Source organism: Lasioglossum baleicum, chromosome 8 (genome assembly GCF_051020765.1).
Source record: "Lasioglossum baleicum chromosome 8, iyLasBale1, whole genome shotgun sequence".
In the NCBI taxonomy this organism is placed as follows: Eukaryota; Metazoa; Arthropoda; class Insecta; order Hymenoptera; family Halictidae; genus Lasioglossum; species Lasioglossum baleicum.
Genome location: NC_134936.1, coordinates 10,074,454 through 10,086,997, shown reverse-complemented (window position 1 = coordinate 10,086,997; position 12,544 = coordinate 10,074,454).

Sequence of the window (12,544 nt, the reverse complement as noted above, 5' to 3'; positions counted from 1 at the left end):
TGGAATGGCCTAATACGCGTGTTTCACTAAAATAAAAAAAAAAGGAATGAAAATATGGACCCTAAAATAAAGTCTTAAGGGAACTGAAGCGGTATCTGATTGTGCACACGATATATAAATAGAGGGTGTCGAAAAACAGTCAGTGACACGCACAGCCAGTGCGTTCTAACAAATGGCGGACGCAGGTGGTAGCCTCGTCGTGGTCCTCGGATGGCCGCGGCGTCAACTTTCGGTAATTAATCAAAGATGGAAGATGACTATCGCGGCTGAATTATCTACGTGTAAACTAGCCGCTCGCCTTGTACCTCTATTGTACGGGCACTCAACCCTCTCATTGTGGCCGATGAGAAATCGTCCGGTTTTCGAAGCCGTGGGTTTTGTTTTACTGCCTCCCGTTCGGACGCGTGCGGACCTCCCGCTTCTCTGACTCGCTCGTAAGAGAAAACGCGTCCCTCTGTACAGTAACCGGCAATGATTCCCCATTTAATTACTGTGCCACGGAACCTAGCTGACTTGCCACTTCTTTGAAGTAACCCAAATCTCTATGCAAATAATGCTACTCAATCAATTCTACAAAAAGTTAAATTAAAAAGTGCTATTGTGTATTATTAAGAGTGCTATTATGTAATATGTTAATATGTTTATGTATTGTATATGCTACATAAACCACACTTCGTTTAAAGCATGAAATAAATAATTAATAATTAAATTGGACGAGTAGAAAGAATTTGAGAATGTCAACAATTTTTTACAACTTAACAAAATTGCAAAAGAGAGGAATATACGCCCATTTGGTCCCTGTGACCAACACTTAATGCAAACTATTTTTATTTTACATAAATGTCCACAACATTGCACTGGGTGATCGAATTATTAGAGTTATAATGTGATAAATATGTGTTTTTATTTGAAGACCATAAGAAAAAGAAAAAGATTATTTTAAAGTATGAAAACAGTATAATGCTTACAAAAATGAATATTTCGAACAATAGAAGGAACAAGAGTGTCAACCATTGTCTGTACACAGTTGCACGTAACGCTGAGAGAGGGAAATGGCGTCCCGGTGTTTGTCCTGGCATACTAAACGCTCGTAGGAATATCTCGTCCCCGGTGTCTCTCGGGCAACGCAGTAAATTATTGGGAATGAATGGGAGGCGAGTGTGAAACGTGATATTTAACATTGTAAATAGTTTTACAGTCGTACTTCCTTCCTTTCCTTTACCATTCCTCCACGCGGGGCGCGTGCATTTTTCAGTCGCCGCGGTTTCACGTGGACGTTTAGTGGCGCGCAATTCATTGTCGAATGTGAAGCATAAATTACATGAGGACTTTCCGACCGCTTTTATTATAGTTTTATTTATCACGTTCGCTCATTTCTGCTGGTTTTCGGAACCCTTTGTGTCCACGCAAAAACTCTATTCATCTGTGTAACCCCAGGAAAATATAAAATGGAACAAAGTGATTAAACACAAAGGTGCATTGAGAAAAAAATCCTGTCGAAACAAAAAAAAATATATGTTGATTCAATAAGATGTACTATTGAATAGTGCCAATATCATATGAACTTATTTTAATATTTAATACTATTGAATTTCAATAGCAAAACTCATTTACGCCAATCATATAAGCGAATAGCTTGACATCAATGTTTTCAAAAAAATAAGATATGGCCTCAAACCAATTCCAGTATAAATCAATACATTTCTCAAATTTTTTTAACAACATATCTGATTGAAGGAAAAAGAGAAATATTACGAATAATAATGTACGGTATTGAATCGAATAATATTTTCAATCATTTCATGATAGACAATTCAAATACATCACAATTTGCTTCTAAATTTCATACTATTGAAAAGAATACATTGATATTCATCGAAGTAAAAAAATTACAATAACACGCGTGTTATTGAAGTAACTACTTTTTTTTCTCAGTGTGCAATGTAGAGATTGAATCCTGGATTATCTTTGCTATTAAATTAGTTGCTCCATTGCTGATATTAGAAAGAACATCTTGGTTAATCATTTAAATGAATTGTTATACTCTCGATACAGAGAAATTATTTTTTGAATTTTTCCATGAATGTATCAATTTGAAAAAATTCCTTTCTTCCAATACCACCGAAGACATTTTTACGAAACCTAATTTTTATTAATATAAGTCAATTCTGTCACATGAAACAACTAAGATGATGTTGATTCACAACTTTTTATAATTTTACTGTGTTTTGCTCCTTCATTATAATCAGTATACTTAATTTGATTTTGAAAATTTGATTTCAATTTGCTACACTTATAATTTCTCTGTGAACGATTTAGTGAAGTTCAAACATGTGGCGAATAATTTTTTTTGTGAGTACAGGGGTTCACGTAAGTGGACAAAGGAGTGAAAACAGACAAAGAAGTGAGTAACGCCGTGAAAAAGCAACAAACACAACATGATCCCGATTCCAAATCGGTCATGCTTATTATTTCGGTGAGATCTCGGCGCGGACTTTTACGTAAGCCCACATGGTGTCAATCAATCTGACGCGGGGCAGCCGCCATCGTTAACTCGGGGAACGTACGGCTCTGCCAGGATGAAAAGCAACCTTCGCGCGTTAATTGTTACAATCACTCTTCGGCAACATGTACAGAGACCGCATAAGAAGTCCACGCAGATGGCTGGCTCGGTTGGAACGCACTGGACACCGAAAGGAGAATTTAAAACGCCTCGGTTCAGGGTGTGTCATGTGCTTTGTTTCGTTACTTGATATAATTAGATCGGAGGCTTTAAACGTCCTTAATGAAACGAAAAGATTAATTACACTGCGGAGTTTAAATTATAAATAGGTGAAGTGCAAGACAGTAAAATATTTAAAAATTCAAGAATGCTTTTACATTGTCAAATCGTTAATGTTGCTAAGAAATAAACCTTTGCTTTAAATCCTACTTCTTGCAATTGATATAGAACGTTTTTGTTTATATTTACAATCTACTACGAATGTATACAATTTTCTAAGATTTGATATATTTAAAAAATCCCTTCTGTATACAGACAAATTATGCAAAAGTCTGTATTTGCATAAATATTTAAAATGAATATTTTCTACAATAAAAGTGTATAAAAATTACACCGTTTACATTCTTCAAATTAAAATCTTTTAATTATTTTCCTATTCTTGCAATCTCTCTTTGGATTAAGATTCTTATTTTGCATATTTTACATTCATTGAATCGAAATTTGTTAGTTCCTCTTTATTCCTGCATCTTTTGAATAAAAATTTATTTGATATGCTTTTTATCCTTGCATTCTTTGAAGTAGCATTTTTTAATTTCTCCATGCATATTCTTGCATTCTTTGAAGTAACATTTCTTAATTTTTCTATATTCATGCATTCTTTGAAGACACACAACTTTTTCGAAGCACTTCATTTGCATGCCAATCTGAAATCAGCTGTCCATGAAAGTGTACTTCTAATTTGGTAGAACGTGATTTATCAACAATGGCGGTGCTAAATCAATAATGGCGGCCAGAGGCGAGACAGGGAATTGCTGCGTGTCAAGTCCACAGAGACAGGGCTGATTCCGGTTGATATTTGGTTGGTGACCGCTGGTAATTAGTGGCTAGCCCGAATGTTATTTACTAACTCTTGCAGCCGGGTTAAATTACACCGGCTATTTACCACCACCCCGTAAATCGATACAGGGATCGCGAAGAGACCGGCGTTGGTCGTCCCCTTGTGTACACGGGTCCGGTATCTTTAGCCTGATTTAAGGAGCGTATACGCGAAATACTTTGGCGTGTGTCGTTTGAGCCCTCTCCGTCACGGCGTACGCGAGCCGTTTCGTAATTTACTCCCGGTAGCGCTGGTCATTTGATATTCAAATTAGTTTTTCAGCAGCCGATTAATTTCGTGACCGGCCCCACCGAAAAATATGTGCCCCTCGTAAAATCGATCGGACACCCGGCGATATTCCCCTCCAGAAATCATCGTTCATCATGGAATTCAAACGCGCACTGTATATACTCGAGATTCGAAAATTATTTTTAGCATATTAGAAACAAGAATTAATTTAGAAAGGGAATGAATGAAATCAATTTAAAAAGAAAATGAATGAAATCAATTTAAAAGGAAAATGAATGAAATCAATTTAAAAGGAAAATGAACGAAATCAATTTAAAAAGGAAATGAATGAAATCAATTTAAAACGGAAATGAATGAAATCAATTTAACAAGAATTAATTTCAAAAGGATCAATGGTTCTCTTCTTTTTCTGATGAAAATATTGTTTGCATATAAAGACTGTATCAACGCCAGGGTCACCATAATTATCCGCTAATGAATTTTGCAACGTACACTATAAACGTCATTCCAGAACGAATAAATTCCAATAATTCATACAAATCATTGATGCGATAATTAATTTAAAAAGGATCAATGGCTCTCTTCCATTTCTGATGAAAATATTGTTTGCTTATAAAGATTGCATCAAGGCCAGGGTCACCATAATTATTAGTAGTTATCCGGTAATGAATTTTGCACCGTACACTATAAACTTCATTTCAGAACATATTCATATTCAGTGTCACTAATACTAATACTACTACTTAGAATATCTGAAAACGTCCACGTGAAACCGTCACTGCAAAATATCCGAAAGCACCGAAGCCTCGGCAAGCGGGGAAGAGAGATACCCGGCGAAACGGAATATAATATGACCCAGACCGAGGTCCGAAAACTTCTGCTTTGACGTTAATTGAACGTACAAAGATAATGCTCGGTGGATCTTCATAGCGTGGCCGAGTAGTATCCCGCGGGAGCCAATCAGAGGCGGTCTCCGCAAAAACAGGGATTTATGGCCGGTAAGCGAAGGACCTGAGGAAACGGAGAGAGACCCCGGGAGAACGGGTGAGGAGAGGTGGATAGATAAAAGACTCGAGAAAGGCAGGGAACAAGGTGAAGGGAACAAAGATGGGGAAAAATAAAGGAACGGGTAAACGAAAGAGAGAAAGGTTCTCATGTTCCTCGAGCGCGGCGCGCCACCAGTAATTACTTCGCGGCTGCACCGAGGACGATTTTTTGCCGGCGTGCTAAGTGTGTTCCTTAATTGAATTTAAGGTTATTTAATATGCTTTTAGCTGGCTATCGTGGGGACCCCCTTACATACTCCTGGAAACGACGTCCGATCGATCCAGGGGACCGTCGTCGGCGTGTAACCCTTCCGTTCCCTCGATACTCTTTTTCCCGCTCCGGGTCCGTCTCGGCGGCAACGTCACCCATAAACCTGCTTCCTCGGCTGAATTATGTCCGGGGTTTATCGAAAATACGGGGCTTAATTTCTGGCCGGTGTGCGTCCTCGTCGTTTCGATTACAAAGCGAGCAACCATGCGAGCAAAGGGGGAGAGAGATTTAATTGATGCGCGCACGGCCACAGCGCCCCCCGATTGTCTCCCGATGCGATGGCGCGCGCGCGCGCGCTCGCGCGTACGAAACGGCGCCCGCTTTTGCCCGCCTGTAAATCTCCCGGAAATTAACGATTCCTCAAGGCCCACCGCCATTTGAGGAATCGGGCTTTTAATTCGGACGGTCACTTAAGATCGAATTTATCGACAGAGATCGACAAACGACGCCCCTGCACCGACGCGCGCGGCGAAATCTTTTAACGCGGCCGTCGCAGAGACGATTTCGCTTTTAACCCACACGTCAGAGGAATCCGATTTCTTGCTCGACTTTCCTTCGCGGGGATACAGCAAAGTCGCATGAAACTCGCATAATAACACTAGATTTACAGAGCAAATTATGAAAATAAGAAGAATATGACTAGCTAAAATGTAGCCATTCTTTTAATAATATTTGTTCCCAAAGAAATAAATTTGTTGAATAATTCCTCGCGAATGCACCCTTACAGTCTCAAGAATGGTAACTTAAAAATGTCAGAACGGGACTCGCACAATTGTTAGGAACAATTTTATTAAAAATTACTATGTGGTTCAACCCTTATACATTCCTCAGGGGTAAAAATTCACCCTATTTTCACATACTGTAAAATTATTGAACCCTTTATGTTTATGTTGGGAGATGTATTTCTTTAAAATGTGACGTTACAAATGAAACATAATTTGTTGATTTAACGTGTGGAACAAAAATGGGCGAATTATTATCCTAGAAACACTATTCTTTCAAAACCTATTTTAAAAAAAAGATTCGGTGTCTTAATAGTTGGATAAAATCGAAAAATGAGCTCTCAATACGTTTGTTCATTTTCAATGATTTGAAATTGTCTTAGCAATGAAGGGTAATTTTAAAAATTTGAATTAGCTACGTTCGTTTTTTTAAAAGTCACTCCTTGTAGCATTATTAAATTCGGAGCTCCAGTTTGAAATTCTAGACGATTTCCCAACGATTGCCAATTAAGTTCGACTTAAAAGATTCTCGTGCCTCCATTTTCATTCTATGCTCGCGACGAAAGCTATAAATTTCGCGTCTAACTTCCTTCTTTTTTTAGGATCCTCGCTAATAACCGTCTTTCGCAAAATGCCCGCGCGGAGCGGTTAAAATTTTATTTGCCGTCATTACTTATTCTAGAACGGCGTAACGCACAAGCTTCCCCGTTGACGCTAATTAAACGGAACGGAATAATGCAACGATCCATCGTGGACGGCGCAGCGATTTTCCCGCGGGAATCAATCAGCGGCGATCCTCTGTTGGGGAACTGTCTTGTCGTTGTTTAATGGACGACGCTCCCTGAATCGAGAAAACGTTTCTAATTTGTGACTTCGCGAAATGACCGATCTGATTTTCCATTTTTTCATGTTTCTCCTATGGATGGCGGAACTTTTTGTCTCTGGGGACCCAGGTACGAAAAACAATTGATAAATACAACGACATTTGCTCTGATATACATATGCATTCGTTTACATGCAACATGGTTGAGTCTGTCAATAAAGAATAATTTTATCACGAAACTATACCTGAATAAAAGTTCTAAACAAGACATTCGTAACACATTACTGGTCGGAAGAATGATTTTACGGATACTAGAGAAAGAATTTTAAAATCGTTGAAAAACAATCCCGAAACAAATGATTGAATTAAGTTCCTGATGGCAGAGTTGGGCATTAATCAATTAAAGTTTTAATCAAGATTGATTGATTAATTGATGTGTACGATTAAAATCGTAATCATTGAAAAATCGACGGCTGGTCTATACTTTACCGGACTCAAAATTTGTGCCTTTCTCCTACGAATTATGATGTATTTGGTGTATTAAGATATTATGATGTATTAAGCGACCTCAACAATTGATCGAAACTCCGATCTGCATCCGCGCCGGGTACAAATCTACTGCATTACATACCAAATAAATCATAATTCGCAGGAGAAAGGTACTAATTTTGAATCCGGTAAAGTAAAATTTACCCAAATCAACGATTGAATCAATCGATTGATGAAGTTAATCGTCAATCGTTGATTAAAAAAAATCATCGAAAAATCGGAGAGACGCAGAATTTACAGAAATATATCTCAACAAAAACTCAGTTTACATATTTTTCAGTATGCATACAGTTTTGATCCCGTATTTCATTTCGAAATTTCAGCAGTGAATCATTATCCGCAATTAACGACTAAAGTAGGAGTTTAATTGTTAAATGCGATTAACGACTGAAGTAGAAATTCATTCGTCAATCGTTGATTGAATTTTTGCCCAACTCTACCTGATGATGGCTTGTCGATTCACGACTAAACTTGGATAATTTTGTATAACAGCTGTGAACTAGAAACATTTCTCTCCATTCTATTGAAGATCTAATTTATTCGATCTGCACTGGAATATGCACGAGTATCGTTTAGGGCTCGGTAGTACTTGCTGAGAAATTCTCGTCCGTGAAAAAATACGTTGATAGTGAAAGGGTTAAGTGTTGTCCAGCAGTAGAGTGTCTTCTAATATTGAGCGGAGATGAAGAAGCGGGTGAAGAAGCGGTGGCGGTGAGGAACACGAAGGATGCGATCTCGTGCGTGCCATTTTTGGGATTTAGCTGTGCGTCTGCCGCAGGTTACTCGCAGCAGGTGGTTCCCCTGGCAGGTTGACGGCTGCGCAGCCTGCTAACCGGCGGCCGTGGATGCGCGTAACTCAGCGGGCACCATTAGCGCTATCTCCTCCGCGAATAAAAGTGCCGTACGATATAAGCGTGTGAATCACGCGCCGCTCCGTGTCCGAAAAACACGCGAAGAAGCCGGGACGAGCGTTGATTTCAAGGGAGCCTTCTTCGAGCGCATCCTCGTCCAGTCGTTTCCGAGAACAGTTGACTGCCAGGCCCTGGAAGTGCCTCTTTGGCACCGCATTATCTTTGAACTTAAGTCGCTGTCTGTTCGAGTTCCTGCGGTCTCGATGAGCCATGAAAGTTTCTCGGGCTGCTCGAGCACGCTTCAGACGGTGAGAGGCTCCGAGTAAGAGCGCATCTATAGCAACTCGAAGTGGTCAGAAGTTATTGGACTCTGCGATCCTCCCGGACAATGATTGTATCAAGTTTCTTCGAGAGTTCTCGCCAGAAAGAAATATCCGGTCGTTCTCCCGGTAATATCGTTTGTTAACTTCCCTTCGAGCTGAGCAAATGTACGCTTGTGCTCGGGACACGCTTACTCTTAATCCATTTAGGCTTGCCGCGCCATGTATGTACAGTACCGTTCGTTGACAAAAATGTATATCTACAAAAAGAGGTCAGTGGAACAGTAGTCGATTTTAATTAATTATCCATTGGTCTGGGTTAGACGTTGTTGAAGTAGGGTAACTGCACCAGTGAATAAACGGGCACCAGTAAATGAACGCTTTTGTATATTTCAACAAATTTTAAGTTGCACGGCATACCAGCGATAATGACTCTTGGGCCAATTGAATATATGACTCTTTTTCGTAGCTGTATTCCTATTGGTACAATAGAAAGAATATAATAAGAATATATTGGTACTAGAATATAGTGTTCATTGACTGGTATTTTTTATATTTTTTATTTAACGTTTAATAAAGAAAAATAATAATAATTTCATTTTATTTGTGTTCATTTATTTAAAAATAAAATATGTTCCTGAACAATTTCTTAAATGTTCATTAAATTAACCGCTCGCCTTGATATGACGTCTTACACGGGAAGCACGCCAAGTTTCCGACTTCGATTTTGATAATCTTTTGTGGGACGATGGTATATGGATCCCTGATGATGTCTGCAAAATATTAGGTGTAGTTACTCAATAGTTTTAAAGATATAAATAATGAAACTTCCATACGTGTAAGGAGGTTATGTGAAAGTTCAATTGATTATATCTTTAAAACTATTCAGTAACTACACCTAATATTTTGCAGACATCATTAGAGATCCATGTACCATCGTCTCACAAAAGATTATCAAAATCGAAGGCGGACACTTGGGGTCCTTCCCTTGTTAGAGACGCCATGAATGGACTGTGGACCAAAATAAAAATTTTCTGCATTTGTTATAAATAGATTGTGGATCTTTATGCAAAATAAAAATGGTGCAAAAAAATTACTATTTTAACAAATAGCAAATTGTCACGTCAGAGCAGTAAAGAGACTAAAATATTGTACAAGTCAATAGAAAATTGCAATTTTGAATAATAAGAATACAATTGTATTCAAGTTTCAAAAACTTGAAAATAGTAGAAAATGCTGTCGAATTTTAATAGTATCGAACTTTTATAAAAGAACATTTAAAAAAACCTAAAATTTAAGAGCAGCTAACAGGAAATTTTTATTTCAAGTGCCAAGAACATATTTTTATGTTAAGGGCTTAAAATAGAGTAAACAAAATAGGGCTAGTAAATTTGAATAGTGGCAGATTTTCATGTAATGACCACGATTTAGCTTTCCGTCGATTTTTTGCAGGCATACATCAACGAAGGCGAGAGACGTTGAAGCCTCTGAGATTATACGAGCGTCGACTACAATAAGCTTGATGAGCTTGTGGTCAACACACCCGTGGAAGATCACCTGCTGTCTTTTTTCTGTTTGCAGAAGTATATTTCCGGTCACGGATGAAGAAACTCCGATAGTACCGAGACCCGTGGGATATGAAGAACATGCTCAGCGAAGGGAAACGATAGTCACCGCAATGCTCGTGTTTATCTCGATGGAAACACACTCGTTCCGCTCGACTCTTCTTTACGCTCGTCTCCGGTGAGAAAAGTTAATGTTTACACGCGTAAAGTAAACACCGGGCAGACATTATTCAACGTGTAATAACTTCTTATCGGTTGCTTTCGAGTGGCTATACTAGAATCGTTTCGTTGAAGAATAGGAGAAAACCTCCGACATTGCAAACCAAAAAAAATAATTTATCCTAAAATTGTTTCTGCGAAGAATATTATACCCTGAAATATTAGAAACTACACTGCAGAGAAATTACATATTACTGCCTCGGTTAATTCAGAATCTCTGGTTCATGAAGTATCGTTTGTTATTGTGGATAATGGCTGTCGTTAAACGCGAGAAATTTTAATTATTCCTGTCCATTAGGCGCTGTGAAATTTATACGAAATATCGGAAGGGTAAGTTGACTTAATAAAAACATTATTGGACGTTTTCGCCATCAGCGGCGAAAGTTCTCTGCCAGCCCGAGCGGATAATGAAGACAGAAAATTATTATCCGAGGTGCTGATTTTTCTCGCGATATCCCATTTTTCGAGACGTGACGTGACCTCATCTGCATACAAGATGATATCGGAACGTATGGTTTCTCCAGCCTCGGGGATTCCAGGGAGATCGTGTCAATAAATCGGATAGCGTGCGCGAAAGGAGTCGGCGAAAGAAACGACGTGGAGGAGAAACCAACTAACAAAACTGCATCGCGAAAGATCGGCAATGCACGGTGGCTGGGAGGCACGGTACTGTGCAGAATCGAGAGCAGCCAGTCACGCATTTCGAATATTTTCCTCGGGCTTTCAGGAAGCGATTTGCACCTACCCTAATCCGGTTATGAAAGCCGTGCCGGAGATCGACGGCCGCTCTAGGCCTTGTTGCAAATCTCTCGGTCAAGTTTGCCAATTCTGATTTATTTGTACACACAGAAACCAACGATTCAAATATTCGAAATTGCAGATTGTTCACAAATATTTCTGAGTAGTTATAAAGTATGAGTACTGAGTAGTTAATAAAACAATTAATACAACAATAGTAAATTTCAATTATTATAGATGTATAAAAGCTTGAAGTTTCTGTATAGGGTAAAGTGCCCAAATATGAACCACTATTTGTTGATGTCATTCTTTGATTATTTTACAATATAATACTCTTCTTCGTCCAAAAAATTACCAGTTGTAGATGCATTTCCTCCCTATAAGATTCTGGGGTCAAGTTTGTTCAAAAATTAATACAGCTTGGTAAAAATATTTTTTTGCGGTGTGTCATTTGCAGGTTCCAGCGAAAGCGGTTCTTAATATGGTACACCTTGAGTCCCTAATATGACACCTAGTGCCATATTCGACAGCCCCACCAATAATATCAATATATAATATATATATACCCATATTAGGGAACCCTTGGTAGTGCCATATTGGGAACTCCACGTGGACTGATAATACTAGCTACTGACAAAGAGAAAATGAATTTCAGCCCAAACCAACAGTTGGCAAACATTAATATAAATAAACTGAAACTACAGAGATATGTTCAAACAATTCAAAATCACTTGCCTTTCTCGAAAAAGATACAATCGAAAATCTAACCACATCGATACTAGTATATCTATATCGATACTAAAATCTATAGAATGGTGCGATTGCACTGCACACTGTTGAGTAAACATGGTAAACTATTGTTTGAGGATTTTCTCACTAGAATGCGACTTCTCCTTTAGAAGATATAAGGTAGTGGCATAATAGGCGACTATACTATAATATAACAATGTTTCAATTTTTTGGGACACTTCCAAATATTTGATAAAAAAAAAATGTTCAATACACTTGTCTCTCGAAGACTAAAACATTAATAATTTAGAGTGTGTGATTAATCCGAATAAGCATTCAAACGAATTAGCCCCTTGCCGTATTTTGACGAGCCAGACTCGAGATGCAGGATGAAGTTTTAACAAAGTCTAACAAATACGAATGTTACGCGTTTCATTTCAGATGAAATAAAATTTGATTCGTTTGTAATCAATATTTAAGCATTAGAGTAAATGCAGCCATACAAAAAATATACATTTTCTTTTGCCTTCTACGACGTTTTTGTGCATAAAGATGTTTTGATCACTGTAACTGTAAAGAAAATGGTACGGGGCAAGAGGGGTTAATGGCGATTATGTCCGGACCATAACTTTCTACACCTAGATTGGGCACTTGTGACCAGAGTTGTGCAGAATTACAATTGAATTACTCCAGGAATTATAATTACAAAGTAATTGAATTACGTCGTAATTCAGTCATATTGTAATTTATAATTCAGATCATCAATCAATTAAATTACAATGTAATTCGTAATTGCAATTGGAGTACAATTATAAAATAGCGTTACGTATTATGAAGGAGGACGAGGCAGAGAAACTACGCCG